Genomic DNA, 10,920 nt, shown 5'->3' with positions numbered 1-10,920 from the left:
AAAGAAAAGAAAAGGAATAATAATAATCAAAGCACGCCCCTCTGTCTTCCCTGGTCCTTTGGTACAGCCTGACAACTAGGTAATTGCCAGGCTTAACAAGATGATGGACATCAGCTGAGTACTGTGGCTGTGCTGCTTCTGTGTTCACTTCCTCCAGGAAGTGGACCTTCGTGAGGACTTAAGATATTTCAAGTACTGGGGGATCTACTTTCTTTTTTCCCCCCTGATTCTGATTCCATCACTGTACTGTACACCTGTGGTACATATTATGGTCTAGTAAAGTATGATTCAGATACAGTCTAAACCTGCGTACATAACTGCATTTAACCGCCTTGATGGGACTGCACCCATGTTACTTGTAATGTGATGTGACAATAAAGTTTGATTCTGATTCTATTCCTCTGAGCTGTACCGTGTGGACCTGCCACAGTGTTGTATTAACTCCACTTTCCTTGTGCAACGGCAAAAAGACGGCAATATATCAATTTATACGGCAGGATTAAGAACTAGAATTGCACAGGGAGGGAGCCGGGAGGGACGAATGAGTTGGATATCTTAAACATTTGTCTCTCTGTCCATTTCCTGGAGACATGACAGGGTGGTATGAGTGCCGTTTGCAGCGCGTGCAGACGATGATTAGCACATAAATCCTCGTGCTCGTTAAGGTCTTCATGGTGACAGGTTAGGGTGGGTGTTAAGATCTGCTGTGAAGCCGTGGGTGTATCCATTACTGTACACTGTACGTATTAATACGCTTTCACGCTTTAATAGCATTATTCCTCTTATGCATGGCTTTTTAAACCTCTCCAGACCCCCATATCTACCCAAATCCCAGGCTAATGAAAAACATATTTCACATTATGCCACGTGGGTTGAGAGCACAAAAGCGTTCCTCTCTAAGCCCAAGCGGGTTTTGAGCCTTTTCTGGATCAGGGCCTGCACTTGAAAATGTTGAAAGCATTCGCTTTCTAGACAAGTCATCGAGCTTGCCAAAATAAATGACCCCGCCCCCCACAGTTTTTCTGTAAAGACTGTATACTTTTACTTGTCTTAGAATCGATGATTTCTTGTATAGTATTTACTAGGGTTGTCTCGATCGGATCACGTTATCAGAAATCGGGCCGATCACGTCATTTTCAAATGATCGGAATTGGATCGGGAGCAAAAAAACGCTGATTGGGACATCTCTAATATCAATATATCATGATATTAGACTGGATATTGTCTGTGATTTTGGTTATTGTACTATTGTGATATGGTATGAGTGTTCTATCAAAATATAAATATCAGATCGGGAAAAATTGGTATCGGCAGATACTCAAAATCAAATGATCGGAATTGGATCGTGAGCTAAAAAAACGTGATCGGGACATCCTTATTTGTCGTGTTATCCAACATTGTCTAGTTGTATACCGCTGTGCTTTTTTGCAAACTAAAGTATAAAGAATTCAATCAATCAATCAAAAGCCGTTCGGCTGCCGTGCTAAGTGGTCCGATGGTGTGGCCCGCGTGCATTTTCAGCAGTATGTATTGTTTTACATTATTATATGTTTGTTTATATTAGTGTTATTGGTAATAATTAAAATCCAATTATGTTTGGGGGCCCACTTGCATTATCCTCACAGCCCCACCACTGGGCCCGGGGCCTCAGGTTGAGAACCACCGTTCACAGCTCGGTGGGTCTGCATGGAACCACCACTGGGCCCGGGGCCTCAGGTTGAGAACCACCGTTCACAGCTTGGTGGGTCTGCATGGAACCACCACTGGGCCCGGGGCCTCAGGTTGAGAACCACCGTTCACAGCTCGGTGGGTCTGCATGGAACCACCACTGGGCCCGGGGCCTCAGGTTGAGAACCACCGTTCACAGCTTGGTGGGTCTGCATGGAACCACCACTGGGCCCGGGGCCTCAGGTTGAGAACCACCGTTCACAGCTCGGTGGGTCTGCATGGAACCACCACTGGGCCCGGGGCCTCAGGTTGAGAACCACCGTTCACAGCTCGGCGGGTCTGCATGGAACCAAGAACAATGCGTTAGCATTCACCTGTCTTTGTTATGCACACAGCAGCATGCAGCGCACACACGCACAGAGGGAACATGGAACCAGAGTCGAAGAAAACAAACTTTAATGGCATCATTCTTCTTGGATATACGGTGTGTGTGTGTGTGTGCGTGTGCGTGTGTGCACACTCGGTGCGAATGTGAAGTGTTGTCTGAAGAGAAATGCTCTCATTTCAGGCAGAGGTATAAATGTCCGTGGCTGATATATGAACAGCTCTATCCGGAGGCAGATAGATGTGTTTACACTCACTTTCATCTAAAACTCTTATTTCAAGTCTGAAGTGTTGAGTCTAGGCTTATAGGTGCGCACGCGCGCACACACACGCACACGCACACACACACGCACACACACACACACACACACACACACACACACACACAGTGTTATAATCCTTTATAAGTAAAATGAGTACCCCTGTACTTATTTTGCTTGAGTATTGCCATTTAAATATTGTACTTTTTTTTACTCAAATACAATTACATTCGCTACTAGTTTTGTTTGAATATATAGATTATTAATGCAAAACAAATACAGCCGTTGTACAAGCGCACAAGGCATCACATCACAGCCGTACGTTGTGAGGTTGTAGATGGCTATTTTCGACAGATTGTTCTGTACTTTTACTTTACTTAACAGGCTGTGAGGTCTAGCCAACACCAGGTAAGTATCTAGGCTGTACTTAGCTATATTTTGATGCCAGTACTTGTGTACTTATATGAAATACTCTTTTTCATTTCAATACAGCACTTTTACTTGTAACAGAGTATTTCGACATTGTGGTATTGCTTACTTTTAAGAAGTCAAATACAATGAAATACGTCTTCCAACACACAGACACACACACACACACACACACACACACACACACACACACACACACACACACACACACACACACACACACACACACACACACACACACACACACACACACACACACACACACACACACACACACACACACACACACACACACAGTCATAAACCCATCTCAGTCCCACGGTGATGATGTCGTCTGGTCTCCTCTCCCGGCTGTCACTGGCAGGCCTGCTCTGAGTGACAGCGGTCATCTACCAATGACGGCTCATTAATCAAACACCTCGCCAGTGACAACCCGCTGTCGTGGTGCCACGCTGTCACCATGGCGACAGAGAGAGGGGCCCTATATATATATACCCAGGCTCGCCCGCCCCCCCCGCCTGGTGCTCTGCGACTCGGGGTCCATGCCAGTCAAAGTACAACATATCCCTGTTAACTCATCAGTGCATCCACGGCAACGCTCCGATCCCACCTCAAGGAATTAGTCTACCCACAAACCCTGGCTCGCAACCTCCGCTCTCTAACCTCTAAACAATCTATACGTACTATATGCACCATTGAAATTCAATGGAATGACAGTCCACAGTCCGCAAATTACAAATACTCAAGTAATATACCAATACTCAAAGTAAATCTAATTATGGTTTTCACAAAACCCAGCAGATGGAATTGAACAAGACACTTTGTATTTATTTATTTTTTCTGCGCATGCACACACGCGCACATTTCGGTTCCCATTTCATTTGACAAGCGACTCTCGAAAAGGTCAAGCACCCGCAGAACTAGTTTCATACCCTGTCAAACTTTGAGTGGCTTCTCTCTCTCGCTCTCTCGCTCCCAGAGTTGGAGACATTGCCTTGTCTTGTGTTGTCATTACAAGTGTGAAATTGATCATTCATTACTACGAATGCTGTGCATTGGACGCGTGACCTGTAAGCCTAGGAGGAACCATGGAAGCACTGCAGCCATCTCAGCTCTTGAACGCACCCCGCTTCTATATGTTAGAATAGATTCTATATTCTATATATCACACATATATATGTCACATTTTGCCTTTCAATAATTGAAAGGCAACACAACAGACTACACTAGAGTGACATACATTAGGATATTTGCTTTGTGATACAGCATAAGTGTTATATAAAATCAGATTGGGAAAGATCGGTATCGGTATATCTCAAAATGAAATGATCGGAATTGGATTGGGAGCAAAAAAACGTGATCGGGACATCCCTAATATATATATATATATATATATATATATATATATATGAATGAATGAATGAATGAATTAATTAATTACTTTATTGCAGACTCAGGGTCCATAGAGAAACATACAAAACACAAAATACAATATACATCCAATAAAAATAAAAATAAAAAAATAAAAACATAAAATAAAAGACAGGCATCTGTGACAGTTATAAATAAAGGCTTTTAAGCCAATGTTTTCTAAGGCTAGAGGAGTATCTAGTGCAACTTTTGACAGGGTTATTTATACTGACGATTATGCTATTCACAGACTCATCCAAGCGACACATGAATCTATGCATTAAGTTCCGGAGAACAGCTTGAAAAGTATTTACTCTTGCAGCCACAAACATTTCACTTGCACTGCACCATCTAGGCTTTTTGAGTAAAATTATCATGGCATCATTATATGCTACCTGAAGTTTCTGAATACTTGCTTTTTTGTAGCTTGACCACAAGTGGGCAGTGTAGAGTGGTGTGCAGTAAGCTCTAAATAGAGTAATCTTAACTGCTTCTGAACACATACTGAACTTGCGTGCGAGGGTGTTCGCCTGTGCATACATCCTACGACACTGTCTGTGTATATCATCATCATCTGTCAACTGTTCAGTAATAAAATGTCCAAGATATTTGACTTTACTACAGACACAGAGTGTTAAGAGATAGTTTAAAATCAGGAAATGTTTGACTTTTGTCCTCTTTTGTTCTACAAATAAGAACAACACTCTTACTGGCATTATATTTGATATCATTTTCAATGCCATACTCAGTACATATGTCGAGCAGCTGCTGTAGTCCAGCGCTACTTGGGCTCAGTATGACTAAATCATCTGCATACATCAAATGATTGACAAGATCATTACCCAGCATACAACCAGTGTTACAAGCATTCAACTGTTTCGACAGATCATCCATATATAAATTAAAAAGAATAGGCAACAAAATTCCTCCCTGTCTGACCCCATTGGTGACCCCAAATGGGCCTGATTCACTATTGCCCCATTTGACTCTAATGGTTTGGTTGGCATACAAATAGGCCAAGATCCTAACTATGCCCCCAGGCACCCCTCTTAGGCTTAGTTTAATAAAAAGCTTTCTATGATTGATACGATCAAAGGCTCTCGACGCATCAATAAAGGACATAAGGACTGTTGAGTTTTGCCCTCTATATTTGTTTACCATTTCCTTCAAAGCATATATACACAGATCAGTGCCATGCTTGGGTTTGAATCCAAACTGATTGTCTGTGGAGTCAATGTACTCATTTATCTTGTCCGACAGAATCCTTTCCAATACTTTAGACAGTATGCTGGCTAAAGCTATAGGTCTGTAATTGTCAACGCTACTAACTTTACCAGCCTTGTCCTTTATAACTGGGACTAGTAAAACAGAGAGCATGGAATCAGGAAGTATACCATGAATCATAAAACCAGTAAAACACAATCCAAGGAGAGGAGATAATTTTACACTGGCATATTTAAGATGCTCAGCAGCAATGCCATCTAGGCCACTAGCCTTATTATGTGTTGTAATAACCATAGAGTCATCACTCTTGACGTTGTCTGATTGATACAGTTCACTTTGGACACAGTTGAAAAGGTTACTATAGTGCTTGCGCCATACCTCAGCTATATTTAGTGCCCCTGATGTTCCATCTACAGAGCATGGCAATGATGCTTTACTTTTATTTAAAAGTCTCACTTCTTTCCAGAAGTCAATAACGTCGTTATTTAATAGTTTCTTTGCCATGGAGTCAGCCCTCATGGTTTGTTCATTTTTTTGAATGAATCTTACAGCATACTTAAACCTGGCATGGGTGAGCTTTTTGTGCTCAAGCTCCTGCCCTTGTCTAGGTCTACCAGCCCTGTCCCAGGTTTTATAAGCTTCCCGGGCTTCTGCATGATGCTTAGCTACAACCTCATTCCAACCAGGTCTGATGTTATATACACTATTTTCTTTATGCTTGTGATATGGTCTACTGCTTTCATGTAGCGCACCCACTATACATTCATACATAAGACACAGGGCTCGCCTATGCTCCTCCTCTTTACAGTTAGCATCCTTGCACAGAATAGCGTCTTTGCATATTTCTACATTATTTAAATGTGTTTCTGTAAGAGCATAAAACTTTATAAAATCTACCTCTGTAAAGGTAGACCAGTCTACCTTTACAGTGTTGTTGTGCCCATCATCACATGATAAACCAGGTAGCTGTTCAACATTAATTGACATACAAAATGGAATATGATCAGTTGTTGCTGTTCCATACATAATATCCATACATGAAGCATGTGCATCAGCAGTGCTAATGCAGTGGTCCAGCCATGATGTGCTATGCAGGCCTCACTGATATATGTATAACTATCTGAGGGCAGACATTCTTAGCTTGACAATAAAATATTATTATCCTTACAAAATTGGTTCATATGTCCTGCAAACAACGACCTGCTGTCTGAAATATCTGCATTCAGATCCCCAATTACATAAATATTAGAGGAAGAATTATCTTGAATGAAGGAATTAATAAATGCAAGCCTATGCAAATACTCGTCCTCATTTTCTCGACACTCATAGGGTGTATACACATTCAGAATGACAAAATTCTTATCATTTTGGATAAAATGTATTGCAATACACCAATCCACACCAAGCCTGATCACATTAATAACAGAGTCAAGCTTCTTGTTCCACAGAATAGCAACACCCCCAGGTATTCTCCCTCTGACTATTCCCATAGAGGGGTCTGTTGTGGACTCTCCAGCCCCATGAAAGTTATTATTAAAACAGTTTAATTTCTCAAGGTCTTGTTTGGCGAGAAATGTTTCTTGCATACAAAGTATGTCACACTTGTCTAAAAGTTTGACATACTTTATATAATTATACTTTATATAATTATATATATATATATATATATATATATAATTAAGGCACTTAGCAGGTGCTCTTATCCAGTGCAACTGGTCAGAGTAAGCATGGAGTAAACAACATGCACCCTAGTCAACAAACAACAAGGTTTGTTTGATGTAATAATCACCGTGGAGTGCAAAGAGAGACAGTGTAGTAGAAATTAGGAAAGTAGGTAAACAATTAGCCTAGCATCTGTCTAAACAACATATTCTCTAAATGCATAAGCACATAAAGGTTATTTTAATGAGCTTTTGAGTTGTTATGAAGTGCTTAGCCTATAATTATGCAGGGCTCTACAGGATTCATTTGTTTTCCTTTTGTTGCTGTTGCTTTGTAGCCTGGTAGACCATCCCGGTCGCATGAATTCACATTATCATGTGTTCTGAGAGTGTACAAATGGAACCAAATGGACCCGTTTGTACACTTGTAGAGTTATGGGGGTCCTTGCAATTAAAACAAGTTTGAGAACCACTGTGCTACACTAAATGGAACAGAGGAGAGCTCTCATTAGTATCATTGGTCACAAGGCCCAATTTCTTTCCAATATGGCTGCTGTGCACAGAGACTATAGCCGGAGTCCTGGAGTCACTCGCTCATCCCCTGGTTCTGCCTGGTTCACGGAAGTATTTTCTCTATGGAGAATAACATGGGGTCATCTTAAAATCGTTTCATATAAGCGTTGTGGCTGTCTCTGCGTTATTGTCAGGGAGGTGTCTCTGTATTGTTTGTGACAGTCAGTCACTCATATATGATACAGTCTGTTTTTAGCGAAAATGTAACTATTCAGTAGCAGTAACAATAGCGTTTTCTTGCAGTTGATTCTTCATATCCATATGAGTCCATATCCAATGAGTGGATGATTTGTTTATTTTTCAAACACAGTTATTATATGAGGCGATCCAAAATCCTCCTATGAGGATTACAATGCAAATAAAAAGTACATGAACCCGTGGATTTGCGCCCTCTACCGATATTGACGCCAGACTTCGGCGCTCTATTGCAGGCTCCCAGAAGAAACGATGTAGACTCCAAAAATACATGCACGTGAGCACACAGCCGGGGTTTAACACAAAGTGCTCGTTCATGAATGGATTCGGGCTCGTTCATAGTCATACATGTACAGGTGCGTTCTTCCCGGGTGCTTCAAGCGCCAGTGAGCAACTTCCATAGAAATGACAAGCTGGGGGCGGGGCAGTCCGCCCTCTAGTTTATATATATAACGAACAGTCACAACAGCACAGACACACACGTGTGTCTGCCATGTGCAGGCAGACAATGCAATGTTCACAGTGCATGTGAACATTCATCGTTTGTCACTGTAGTGAAGAGATGCTTGCTTCACATGCAAACTGACATGGTGGGTGCACTAACACCTCTCTCTCTCTCTGTTCTATAAATACTGGCTCATACAGACACACATACACAAACAAACATGCGCGCACTCACTCACTCACTCACTCACTCTCTCACACTCTCTCTCTCTCTCTGAATTACTGAGTGAATAGGAGGGGGTGACTCCTCTTAAAACTCAACAGATTGTGAGATAAGAAGCGATGTGCGTGCGTGTGTGTGTGTGTGTGTGTGTGTGTGTGTGTGTGTCCGTGCGTGCGTGGCTGCGTGCGTGCATGCGTGGCTGCGTGCGTGTGTGTGTGTGCATGCGTGGCTGCGTGCGTGTGTGTCCGTGCATGCGTGGCTGCGTGCGTGTGTGTAAGCATTAGGGATGCATGTTGGCATGTTCTGGCTTCTCCATTGTGTGAAACCATTAGCATAAGTTAGATAAAGGGAATGAGGTGGAGATAGTATCACACAGATAAGTGCGTGCGTGCGTGCGTGCGTGCGTGCGTGCGTGCGTGCGTAAACTAAGATCACGCAGAGACTGAAAATGTGTAGGCACTAGGCATGTGTGTGTGTGTGCCATGTTGTTGCATCTTGAGAGATAGATTCTCCTGTCACTTCACTTACAATTTACAATTCAGTCATTTAGAGCAGACCCTCTTAATCCAGAGTGCTTTGCAGTATAAGCAAGGTAAACACCAGGTATCAAACGCATAGAAATAGTAATGTAGGATCACAGGTAAACCGAGAACCTATCATCAGCCAGTAGATCCGCTATTTTCACTAGTTTGGGTAATCTCTCTTATCGAAAATGACACTTCCTTCCATCCTTCCTTTCTCTCCCCCTCCCCATCTTCTTCCTTCCTTCCATCCTTCCTTTCTCTCCCCCTCCCCATCTTCTTCCTTTCTTCCATGTTCCTTTCTCTCCGCTACCACCATGCCTTCTCTCTCCATTCCTCCCGTCTCCTCTGATAAGCCGCTAAGCCCACCGCCAGCTAAATAACCAATAACCATTGTGTCATCACAGTATATGAAACCACAATCCCCCCTTCTGTGCGTGCGTGCGTGCGTGCGTGCGTGCGTCATATAATCCATGTAGCATCGCTGTTGAATCAAGTGGCTTGTCACCTTGCGATCTTGCGAGGTAAAGCTAAGCACCCAGACATCTGCAGCAAACAATGGCCCTGAGCGCTTCATAATTTAACACTTCATCACACAGTCACACAGTCGCGCACACAAGCACAGAGCCAAAGATGTCAGATTGAGACCCCGGCCCGGTCCAGAACCACTCCCATATCTATCTAGAGACTTGGTGCATTCATAGTTAGATATAAAAGATGGTGTAACATAGGCAAAACATACATATCAACCACTTCTATATACTCAGAGCTGGGCTTAGGTGCAGACTATGTGTTTGCATAGTAGCCTATAGGGCATACCCACAGACTGGTTGTTAGAGGGTTTCAACAACTTGGGATGCACAAAACGGAGGCAAAAAGGCTGGGAAAATATTGTGCTGTCTCTGATATAACCGGTAGCCGCCACAAATGGTGGAGACGATGTTACTTGGGGTATACTGAGTGACATGCGTATTGCATCATGAAGACATGCCATGATTTTGTGAATGTAACCTTACTGCAGCACCTAAAACCAAATAATAATTTGTGTGTTTTTATATACTTTCCTTGTGGCCATAAATAAATAGTTGGTAAAGAAGTGTTGTTTGAGGACTCCAATAAATAAACTTCCCTTCCTTTCCTCCAATACACGTATTATCGTTCAGCACCTGAAAGGTTTTCATTGGGATGTGCACGCTTCCCTTTTGACTCTATTCATAAAAAAACGGTAAAAGTGTGTGTGTGTGTGTGTGTGCGTGCGTGCGTGCGTGCGTGCGTGCGTGCGTGCGTGCGTGCGTGCGTGCGTGCGTGCGTGCGTGCGTCTCGGTGGGTTTCATCATGAAGCCCACCCATTATGTGTAACTCTCAGCGTCACACAATGGAGAACAGACAAATCCCCCCCAGCTGTTTCAGGTGAGCTTTAATGACAGCCATTACACCCCCTGCACTCATCACCGTCCGACAATAGGGGGAGCCGAGACCCCCGCCACCACCAATATAATGATGCTTTTAAAAAGACACCGATGACACGCACACGCACACACACACACACACACACACACACACACACACACACACACACACACACACACACACACACACACACACACACACACACACACACACACACACACACACACCAATCCACGAGTTAATGTCTGCTGTTAGCACGATCATTTACCATAGACGTCAATAGTACTGGCTGTCCTGTCTCTCTGCGTGGGTGCGTGCGTGCGTGAGTGCGTGCGTGCGAGCGAGCGAGCGAGCGCAAGAGAGAGAGAGAGAGAGAGAGAGAGAGAGATGATGTTGACTGAGCTATAGAAGAAAGAGACACTACTGCGACAGACACGGAGAGAACAAAAGAGAGAGCGGCCTTCGTTGTCTCAAGTGTAGTAACCACATGAATCCTATAGCCACAGCGTCCATATTCT

The 10,920-nt window shown here is 43.1% G+C and overlaps 1 protein-coding gene across 2 annotated transcripts in view; it reads right to left on the bottom strand.

Moving 5' to 3' along the window:
* plxna4 (plexin A4) overlaps window positions 1–10,920 on the bottom strand; it is a 300,862-nt gene that overhangs the window by 131,347 nt on the left and 158,595 nt on the right. The gene's annotated exons all lie outside the window — the stretch shown is intronic.

This window comes from Electrona antarctica, assembly GCF_951216825.1.
Source record: "Electrona antarctica genome assembly, chromosome: 23".
NCBI lineage: Eukaryota > Metazoa > Chordata > Actinopteri > Myctophiformes > Myctophidae > Electrona > Electrona antarctica.
Note: the sequence above shows the minus strand (reverse complement) of the source record. Positions and strands in the feature narration are given on the sequence as shown.